Here is an 11588-nt window from a genome sequence, read left to right as displayed (position 1 = left end):
CTAGCAAAGATCACACAGGACCTGGGCTAATCATTTACTGCAATCACTGCAAGTTTTCACTTTAAAACTATAAAATTAACCTGTAATTAACTGTGAAGTTATCTTGTTAGCGCTAGAATACTATTTTTAGTGAGAACATAGTGCAACATTGTCTTCTATGCTTAGGCACTGGTTGACTTAAACGTTTATGAATTATTTTTAGTTTCTGTCAAAAAAAAAACAACAATCCCTTGGAAATTGACTGTTTAAAAATGATTTTTTTTTTAAAGTAGCAAAAGAAATGTTAAAAATACTTTTAAACAGTGTTTAGACTATTATTTGGGGAAAAAAAATTAAATATTGCAAAACTGCCTGCTTTTTTGGAAAGAATTTTGAAGGAAATGAGGAATGTCGTATCTTACTGTATCGTATTTTACAATAAAAAGAATTTATGTATGTTAAAAAACACAGTATCTATACATGTAAATATTAATGAAGTCTCTCTAAGCCGAACAGTTTTATTTAGCCTTAACGCACCAAGAGAAACAGTCATCTGTGCTCTGTGTGCTCCGTAAGAGCTGAGAACCCATGAACTGTGTGGGGTAAACCCTCTCTGCTTTTCTTCTCCTGTTTTATGACACACAATAACTCTCTGCTCCAAACAATATGAGACTTACTCACTAAAATATAAGCAAAATCTTTGAAGTTGTGAGGCGGTGCATACGGAAAGTCAAACAGGCTGCTGTAAGTGACAGGCTTTCATATGTGTTTATCTGCATGTGTGAAAGTTGCGGCGTTGAAGAAAAGCATCATGTGAAATGTATCCTGAGGGGGCCAGTGGGAGCAGCAGGAGTTATTGATCATGGCTTATTGTTTTTAGACTGAAATGCATTGAGCTTCATCACCAGAGCACTCCAGAATTATTTCCTGTCTCCAGTGCTGTCAAAAGGTCACAGTGTAAAGGAAAGTCGATGGTGTTGCAAGACATTTCATATTCACATGTTTGTGAACTACTATCCTAAACTACAATCAATCTAAAAGCATAACATAAAAACACAAATTCTTCCATCAAAATCATCACTGATACTGAAAATGAGTTTGTAATATTCAAAAGTGATACAGTTAGGGTAAATATATGAAGGATGGGGATTATTACTGCTCTTCTAACATTAGCCTGTACAGTACAGAAACTCTGGTTTGCTTTGTAATCTCGAAAATCTAAACTGACTGTAGCTGTCTGGTCTACATGCTAGCCTTGGGATGGATTCATGACTTGGGATATACCAACCTGATCCAGAAAATCAGATCAGGGTCCAAATAAAATCAATTTTAAGTGACTGTTATGAGTCCCTGACAAAGCTCAACTCCTAAGGTCTGTTGTTGTTCTGCTGTTTGTGACTCTAAGATCCCAGCCTATTTTTGTGAGCAAAGCTGTTTTATAAGCCGTGCACATGACTTTTCTATCTAACAAATTCTAATTTTCCCTAAAAATATAATAGTTTTTCATCCTCTACAATGATGTCCACAGTGAAAATGGACATCACTGTGGCGGCAGTATTGGAACCGTCATGAAACTGCCACAAGAGAACATTGTAAGCATTAGCAAGAAGTAAGTTATTTTTTAGCTGTACCTGGTGGTGTTTGAGTGAGATAAACGTTTAGGAGCTGATTGTTGTTCTGCAGAAGCTCCTGAGGAAACAAAGTATGTATCTGTTTCAAACAAAAAACAAATAAAAGATACTACAGTCTCATTAATGAGTGAATTAACCAGGACACAAACACTATGCTAATGTGCAAGCCTGATAAAATCATTTTACTGCACCTAAAACTACAGAGTTTTTGAGCATCCGCTATACATGGCATTCAGTTTAATGTGGTATCTTAAATCACTGCCTGGAATCAGTGACAAAAAATCCTGATTGGGAAAATCCTCTTCTAAAACGGTCAATTTGCCTCTTTCAAAAAAAATCTTCTGGAATGACTCACCCAATGGATTCTGGCCTGAATCACCTGGACATGTGGAATCCTTTTCCTGTAACGTTCCTGAATCAACTTAAAGCATTTTCTGTTTTATTTAATCCAGTGAAAGGTCACAAAAACAGTCCTGGATTCCCAAAAACCTATTTAGACAGACTAATTTTTCAACTGGAAGGGGCTGTGGTTTGTAAATTACTTCCAATACCAAAGTCAACAAGTTAAGCAAATGCTTGATCATTCATGTCAAAAATATATATTTTTGATATTTTGCATCTTGTCCACATCTAATTCATTTCATGGTTTTGTACATTTGCTTCTCCAGATACAAGATTTAAAAAATGGTTGCCAGCTGTATTTTTACAGCATTTGGTTGTTTTATTATTAATCCCGTTATTTCCCCTAAAATTTCAGTTATTGTTACTTAACATGATTAAAGGAGGACTTGTCTTGAAAATTGGTTTATGTTACGGTCTAAGATCTGACAGCAACCCCAGTGTGCAGTTTCCAAACAAACATCTCTGTAGCAGCTCAGGACAGGGGAAGTAAATGGTGAACACTTTGCAGGCCTGTCCAATTTTCAAGACCATTTCCAAACTTGAGAAGGAGCGGCCTGTGAATAATTGTGCTGCTCTTCATGCTTGTGATAATAATGTTATTCTAAAGAGGTGAAAGTGGTACAAATGGTGGAAAAAAAAAAACACTTAGAGGGGAAGAAAAGGTTGAACATGTGAAAAACTCTACATTGCTAAATTCCCAATTCATTGTGGGAATTCATTCACTTTAGCCAAAGTACCAAAAAATTTTAACTTTTCTTCTTTAAGCATATAGGCCATGCAGAAATAAAGCCTACCGGTCCTTTGAATTATTTGGATTAGAACAAGAGGCAGAGCTTAGTATCAGACAAACCAATTATTTACCCACCGACACTGAAGAAACAATATGTCATGCAAAAACAAACCTTAAACAAATCACTTATAACTCAGGAATAGCCCGATCCTCCCGAGACCAATCAAATATCTCTAAAAAGACACACTAAAATATTTTAATTAACAAGTTGTCTTTAATACTGAAGGATGTTTATAAAAAATAAATACACAAAAAGTTGACATACATTATCTTACACATTATCTTATGTTTGCTGTTTTTCTCTTATTTCCTAATTGTATCTTTTGGAACTTTTGAAGAGTTTGTACTAACCCAATGTGAGTTTTTGCTTATAGTGACTATAGCTCAGGATCACACTTGAGTGATCTCTTCCCATCATGGGTTACACTAACAAAAGATGAGATCCAGAGATTGAGTATGGAAGATGGATGGATGGACCTTTTACCGTTTTCAGCTGATCAGAGTGCCTGAGAACTTTTAATTGTCCATAACATCAACATCAGTTTGTTAAATACTGTGGACAGTGTTGCAATCAAGACCAGGTTGGAGGGTTTGTGAAGCTGTGGGTCAGTGATTTTTCGTTTTCTATTTTTAAATTTGAGATGCGTTTTCAACTTTTGTAACATAACATTGTATTCCACCATGCTGGAAATATTCAGATCACATTTTGTTTTTTACATGGGTTGGTGAATTTGCTGGAAGGAAGATTTATCCCTCTCTTTATTCACGCCGGTTTTATGGAGAAAATTGTAACTCCTCTCCCTTAGATGAGAAGCAAGTCTATGAATGGATTGAATGAGGACCACATATAGATTATTTTACAGATGACGCAAACATTTTGAGGGCAGATTTATGAGAGAAAATAACTTTTCCACACACTTCCTGCAATATTTCAGTGTGTCCTTCATGTTCTACTTTAACAGAAGTGCTTTCTTTGCTGCCTTTTTGATCACAGTACAGCTGTTTAAAAGTCTTTGCGTCACTGTGAATGCTGAAGCCTGCTTATCTTGTTTATCTCTGCACCCTAAATAGATGCACCCTATGTAGATGTTATGCAAATAAACTTGCCCTGCCTTCTGCCTACAGTAAGCTCTGCACCGGTGGCAGCACAATTCTTTGGCACAATTTACATTAGAAGACAATGCTGGTGCTTGCTAGCTAGTCGTGGATTTGATAAAGCCATCTTTACTGCAACTGAAGTTCTAACCTTGGAGCACATTTTATTTTCTCTAAAAATCAACTTTTCCGCTTTTCCATCTTAGCCAAATTTTTTAACAATGTTATTTGTATGTAAGTAGGGAGTGCAATAAAAAATCACCAATTCAATAACCAAAGAATACCATATTAATTGTTATTCAACTTTCACCGATATATCTATTTAAGTATTTACCTGTCACTTTTTAAAGAAGAAAAATCATTCTTCATGTGCAAAACAAAGAATCCCAGGTATTTCACATTAAAAAAATCCTGCCTTTTGTAAATTAAATGCAGAGAAACATATCAGCAAACCGTAACTCTCGTGTGCACTTGCATAATGAATAGAACCAATGATCATTCTTATTTCTTCTGTCACAGACAACTCCATTAAAGCTTATGACTTTCAGTCTTTTAGTAATTAGCTCATAAGATTCTGGCAGTGCCAGACAGGTTTTTACATTTTTGGTGGACGTCATCTGGCCTGTTCGCTATGGCTAACCATTTTTTTTTTCCCATGTGGAGAGGAGAGCCAATCCAACTCCCTAATAAACACAGGTACAGGAGGCTGCAGCAGCCAAAATACTTAAGAAATTACATAGCTTTCCCCACTTGCTGAGATTAGTCAATTTTGGAAGATTCCATGTTTTGTAATGGATTTCTCGTTCTCGTCATCTTCCGCTTATCCGGGACCGGGGCAGCAGACTCAGCAGTCACCCAGACGTCCCTCTCTCCAGACACCTCCTCCAGCTCCTTCAGGGGGAGCCCAAGACGTTCCCAGGCCAGCCGAGAGACATAGTCCCTCCAGCATGTCCTGGGTCGTACCCTGGGCCTCCTCTCGGTGGGACGTGCCAGGAACACCTCCCGAGGAAGTTGTCCAGGAGGCATCCGGTATAGATGCCCAAGCCACCTCAACTGGCTCCTCTCGATGTGGAGGAGCAGCGGCTCTACTCCGAGCCCCTCCCGGATGGCCGAGCTCCTCATCCTATCTCTAAGGGAGTGCCACCCTATGGAGGAAGCTCATTTCAGCCGCTTGTATCCGGTATCTTGTTCTTTCGGTCATGACCATAGGTGAGGTCAGGAACATAGACCGACCGGTAAATCAAGAGCTTCACTTTTCGGCTCAGCTCTCTCTACACCACTGTAATGGATTTCATTTGGTTAAATTCCACGATTTTGTTCACGTTTTCCGCATCGCAGAAATCATAGGGCCCTACATAACTGTAGGTGTCATGACAGATTACCAGGTGACTCTGGTGCAGGAAACAATTACAGAGGCAGAATTCAGACTTAACAGGTTTATTGACAAACAGGAGAAAACAGCATGGGCGTCAAGAGGTCCGATTTCAGGTGGTTGGTTCACTGAGTGAGACAGATTATTAACAGGATGAGGATTCTTCTTACTGTTAGGTAGAGGTGGAGTTTCCAGGAGGGAAGGCGAGTCATGCCACAAAGTCTGAGGTTGACAGGGAGGCTGTAATGCAATAATTGAGGTCCTCTTTGTACATTATCCAGGTGCCAGTGTGAGGAGTTGGAGGATGGACAAGAAGGAGGATTTCAGACTGGTTCACAGGAGAAGAGGTAAGTATGATTCTTAGTATGCAGGCTCCAGGAAGTTAAAGGAGGCTCTCAGTCGGGCAAGCACAGTGAAGTACTTTCAACAAAACAAGAATTTGGACAAGGACCATAGGCTGGGAAAAATCCGGGTCTGTTTCTCCAGGTAGAAATTCACTCTGGGAGAGAGGAGGACAAAAAAACTCAGGTAAGGGACTAGGTCAGGAAAAACAAGAGAAACAGAACTACACCTGCTGGTCTGATTACCACTCAGGTGAGTTAACAATCTGACACCTCCTTCAGGTTTCCTGCTGCTTAAGAGCTCTTTCACTGATTATCCCTGATGAGTCTCAGCAGTGTGATTGGACCTGCCTGTAGGACCCTGCAGGAAGAGGTGAGATAGAAAAAACTGCACACACAACACAAACCTGTGCTCAGCTCCGTGAAATGACAGTAGGTCTTATATCTCCAACCAGAACATTAATGGTGGAGTGTACAGCACAAGCCCCAGTCATGTTTGACACATGCATTACTCATTCTGGCAGTGACTCATTTAAGGTAATGATAGTTTTCAGGCCCCTGAACACCCTCAAAAGGAAATGACTGAAAACCTGATAAAACATCACTCTTTAAATACTCATTTAAAAAAAGAAAGAAAATACATGCATTTCTTCTCTCCAGATTCGTTAAACGTCATCCAGCTGTGTCCTTTAGACAAGACAAGCTGGAAAAAAGTTGTCAAAAATGGAAATATCAGAACAAAGGTAAATTCCACCTCTTTCTTTGCTAATTTATTTATTCAGTAAATATAATTTATCACATTGTACTATGTGTTTCAAATGAAAGTAATGCAGACCATTAATTTATGTTTGGTAACTGTGTCATTCATTATTTTTTTATATTAACACAACACTCTAAAGGGTGACCACATGTCAAGTTTGTGACACTCCTTTGGAAGTTAGAAACTGAACCATCAGTAGGAATGGTACACAATTAAGGATAAACACTTAATACCTAACCTATTATTCTGTGAGCTCATGTTAACATGTCTCGCAAAAGTACACACTCCCTAAACGTTTCACATTTTGTAAACACCAAAAACTTAAAAGCACTTTATTGTGACTTAGTTTTTTATATAATGTGGAAAAATGGATGAACTCCATTTGCCTAATTCCAGCTAGTGATTTTACCACTTACCTGTGTTCAAGGAACTAAAGGAGGAGGTGCGGCCTAACCTCCTGTATTTGGAGGTTTCAGGGAAGTGATGTCACAGGAGGTACCAGGTGAAGAGGGGAGAAGAAACTGTTAAAGTGTTAAGTTAACTTTGGGGTTTTGTTTATTAGTTTTGAAGTGTTAGAGTTAGGATATAATTGTTAAACCGTAAACACAGGGTTGTTAGCTCAGTGATTTGACATTATTTCTCATGTTGGAATATACCTGTAAGATGGAAGATTCCATTTCAGTTAATTGTGTTTGGAAGGGCATGAAGGTATTTAAGCAGATCAGGAAAGAAGTTAAGGAGGGAGGACCAGGTCAGTGTAGCTGTGTGCACGTGACGTTAAGTTTGGTTGGTTTGAGTATAGTTATGTTTATTTTGTCACTTTCAAGTTTAAGTCATTTTTGTACATATTTGTGGTTGCTCTTTTTGTAAATAAACCACCTGCTACACTGGAGAACATCAGTCTGCTGCCCTTCTTCAACCACTTTGGCCACAATATACCACATATAACATCTGTTGTGTAGAAAATGTTGATCCACATTTGTATTCAGCACCCTTTAAATCAATATGTGGTAGAACCACCCTTGATGCAATTACAGCTGCAATTCTTTTGGGGTATACATCTAGAAACATAATGTTCTGCTCATTCTTCTTCGCAAAAATAATTCAAGTGCAGACAGAATAGAGAGCATCTGTGAACACAAATTTTGCCACAGATTGTCAATTAGATTTTGCTCTGGACATTGGCTGGGCCATTCTAATATTTCCCCTGCTCTGGAGACTTTTTCAGACTGAAAGATTTTCTTTCAGGACTGGCCTGTATTTAGTTCCATCTGTCTTCCCATCAACCTTGATCAGTCTCCCTGTCCCCACAGCATGATGCTGCCTGTACCATGTTACACTGTGAATATGGTGAGTTCAGGGTGTTTTGTATGTAGGCCAAAAGGTTTTGGTCTAATCTGAGCACATTCTTTTACATGTATGTTATGTCTCCTACATGGCTTGTGGCAAACTGCAAAGTAGACTTGCAATGTTTTTTTTTTCAACAATTACTTTTTTCCTGACTCTCTTTCACAAAGGTCAGCAGAACCAACAGCTGTCCTGTCAACAGATTCTTCTACCTGAGCTGTGGATCTCTGTTGCTCCTCCAGATTTATCATGGACCTTCTGACTGCCTCACTGATCAATGTTGTCCTTGCCTACACACATGAAATGACTGTGATCCTTCAAACTGAACTGTTTATAACAAGCATCTAATGTATTAAAAATTATATATCAGCACTTTGAAAAGCAAGATACACTATCTTGTCAAAAGCATTCATTTATCCCAAATCATTGCATTCAGGTGTTCCAATCACTTCCCTGGCCACTGATGTGTAAAATTCAGCACCTAAGCATGCAGACTATTTTCACAAGCATTTGTGAAAAATGGTTCCCTCCCAGAAGCTCAGTTAATCCCAGCATGGTACTTTGAAAGACTATCACCGGTGTAATATGTCTAGTCGAGAAATGTTCTCACTACCAAATATTTCATAGTCAACTATTAGTGGTTTTACAACAAGTTCAAGTGTCATAATCTTCCTGTGTTTGGGGTTGTGAGTTTGAGTACTGTTTACTTTCCCTGCACTGTCATGTTCTTCACTTGCTTTATTTCAGTTAATTCATGTTCATTCTGGTGTTTAGGTTTTTGTTTTTTCCTGGATTCCTATGTCATTTGTTTTAGTTTGTATAGATCTGTTTCCCGCTGTTCATTTTATTTTGGTAGTCTCATTGTTTACTTGTTTCTGTTCACTTAGATGCTTTCTGTTACCTCCCTGCACTCCCTGCTCATCTGTGTTAATCAGTCACTCTCCCTCAGTTGCCTTCAGTCTCTCTTCCACCAGCTGTTCTTGATTCCCCTTTGCTCCCTTGGTTCATTGGTCCATTCTCCACTCTCCCTCAGTAATTTTACACCCTGATTGTTATTGTTCCCCACTGGTTCCTCCTGAAAGCTATCCTCTAAATCTTCCCTGCCCATGTTCCGTGTCCTGCACTTGTGTAAGTCTTGTTTATTATTATTTATTGAAACACTCTACTCACCATGCAGCTCCCTCACTCTACTCTGCACCTTGGTTCAACCCAAAACCAGCATTATATGACATCAAGTGGTGGACAGAGTGGAGTCACCAGATGCTGAGGCTTATAGTGAACACAGGTTGCCAAATTTCTGTAGAGCCAACCTCTACAGACCTCCAAACTTCATGTGACCTTCAGATGATCTGAGGAACAGTGTGTAGAGAGCTTAATGAAATGGGTTTCAATAAATGAGCAGAGGCATTCTAGTCTTACATAACTAAGGGCAATGTGAAAAGATGAAGTGGAGTAAGGCATGGAGCAACTGGACTCTGTTCTACTAAGACTGTGCACTGGCACACGAAGCAAGGTCTTTAAGAACATGAATGAGCAAGTTTGGTGTTGAGGAACTTCGCATGAACTACCAGTTTTGAGATAAATTCGAGCAGAGACTGTGAGCCTGGTCATCTCGCCCAACATCAATGTCTGACCTCACAAATGTTTTCTTGGTAAAATGGTCAAAAATTCCCATAAACACACTTCTTACCTTTGCAGACAGCCTACCCAGAAGACATGAAGATTTATCAGTAAAGGCTGGGCCGATGCCATATAAAGCTTTTGTATTAAGAATGGGGTGTTATTAAAGCCCATGTGTAAAAGACTTGTGGCAGTAAAGTGTAGTTCTCCTCCAGTGTCACATACACCATGGCGTTAAGGGTAAACAATATTAGTTAATTCAGGCTTTTAAAAACGCTGTCTGTGTTAGGATTTATTTTTGCATAGATGACTAAGATTAGGACTGCATTAGAAGCAGAGTGACAAAGGACCTTTACTGTTTTGTCTGTGCTTTCAGGGCCTGTGTCTTTCTTCATTCAGTCGATGAGTGTGTCAGAGTGAGGAGACAGAGCTATCTATGCCGTCTGTGTTGGTATGAACTGAATAATGCATCAGGATTTCCATTCTTCCCTCCCTCACATCTCATTTCTTATCCTCATACTCATCATTCATTAGAACCTCACATCTTTAAATCGTCTGTTTGTTTTCCTAATACCCACCTAGTTACACGACCTTTGTTCCATGTCTCACCATCCACCATCAATCCACACCATAACCCCGTCACTCTCCCTGCCCTTCTCTCCTCCCTTTATCACTCTGCTGGGCCAAAGCCTACTCATGCGGAATATAGTGGAGTGAAAATGCTGTGCTCTCAGCGCAGCTTCTGCACGCAATAGCAATGGGATCGTGTGAGAAAGACCGGCAGACGTGATGGAGCCCAATGCGAACGTGAACGGGAGCCACAGAATAGCAGAATAGTGCAGAGGGGCGGGCTGTAAAAACCACTACGGACCTTGTTAAAATTATCCAGAGGTCCTAACTTAGTTGAAACCATGGCAACATTTCACACTGATGAGATTTGTTTTTGTCACTGGGCTCTGAGAGGTAGGTCAAGATGCTATATGGCTGAAACTGGCACAATGCCATACAATAAAAATATATATTGGAGGGTAATAAATATTAGACATCAAAAGGTCAGGCTGATATGTTTATATGGGTTGTATTGTAAATAAATACATCCATAATCCTTCCATGAATTGTTTTCCACCTATCAAAGATCAGGGTAACAGGTCCAGAAAGGAAAACCCAGTTATCCGTTTCCCCAGTTAAACTCTCCAGCTCATTCTGTGGGCTTTTCTAGGCCATTGAACACATTTTAAATCATGCCTTTTACATGCATTGGAAGTGTCAGAACAGATCTATAGATTTTGGCTAAATGCAGTTATACATTTATGCCAGCAGGTGGCGTAGCCTACAATAATAAACAAATGAATTATTTACTTCACCAAAATGTATTCACAATATCATAAAATGTTCTGTGGAAGTCTTTTTCACAGCTTTAAAATATTAGCTTAGCATTCCTTCTTTATATTGTCACTTGAATCAGATTTCTCACCAAAATAGCCAATTTTTTGAGATATCGATTGCAAGGCAATATCCCTTTTGCCATTTTTCTTATAATAATGAGATTGCGGGTAGAACAGGTGCCAAGAGGATCAATAGGGGTGTATTTTTGGATATCTGTCTGACTCCACCAATGTGTGTTGCCCTCAAGGCTAAGCCCTGTTACCCTATGTAGGAAGCTCTTTTTATCCGCTTTATCTTGGATGTCTTTCTTAAGGTTTTTTCCATAAGTGACCATAAGTGAGGGTGGGAACATAGACCAGAACCACATTATCTGCAAAAACGAAGATGAGACCCTAAGAAACCAGACATTTGTTCTCCACAATTACATTGTGATTCTCTCTGTGAAAAACACAAATAGGATCAGAGACAAGGGGCAGCACTGGTGGAGTCCAACACTGGGAACAAACTTGACTCTGCGCTGATGTTGCAAACACAGCTCTTACTTAGGTTATACAAGGATTAGATTGCCCTCAAAGCATCCCTGGCATCCTGTACTCCCACAGCACATTCCACAAATACTTTGGGAGTCTCCAAAAGACGCATATGGACAGGACAACCAACCACCATTACCCCATATCCAGTTTCGCAAGGATAGATTTTGTCCACTGAACCACAGAGGTTGAAAACCACAAAGGTCCCACTGATTCCCAGGTCCATCCAAACCTCATTTCCAAAACTCTAGAACAGTGATCCCTTGCTAGGTAAAACTCATTCTTCAGCTTTTTTTCTTGAAGACTGGGACCAACATCCTGGTTTGCCACTTGAA

The 11588-nt window shown here is 39.4% G+C and overlaps 1 long non-coding RNA gene across 1 annotated transcript; it reads left to right on the top strand.

The window, feature by feature from the left end:
- The first annotated feature begins 5374 nt into the window (after window positions 1–5374).
- On the top strand, window positions 5375–7445 carry LOC124873082. The gene is made up of 3 exons (XR_007039433.1): window positions 5375–6147; window positions 6271–6353; window positions 6798–7445. It is a non-coding gene; the product is annotated as an uncharacterized LOC124873082 (long non-coding RNA).
- Window positions 7446–11588: the final 4143 nt, after the last annotated feature.

The sequence above is a fragment of the Girardinichthys multiradiatus genome, chromosome 8 (assembly GCF_021462225.1).
Source record: "Girardinichthys multiradiatus isolate DD_20200921_A chromosome 8, DD_fGirMul_XY1, whole genome shotgun sequence".
NCBI lineage: Eukaryota > Metazoa > Chordata > Actinopteri > Cyprinodontiformes > Goodeidae > Girardinichthys > Girardinichthys multiradiatus.
Note: the sequence above shows the minus strand (reverse complement) of the source record. Positions and strands in the feature narration are given on the sequence as shown.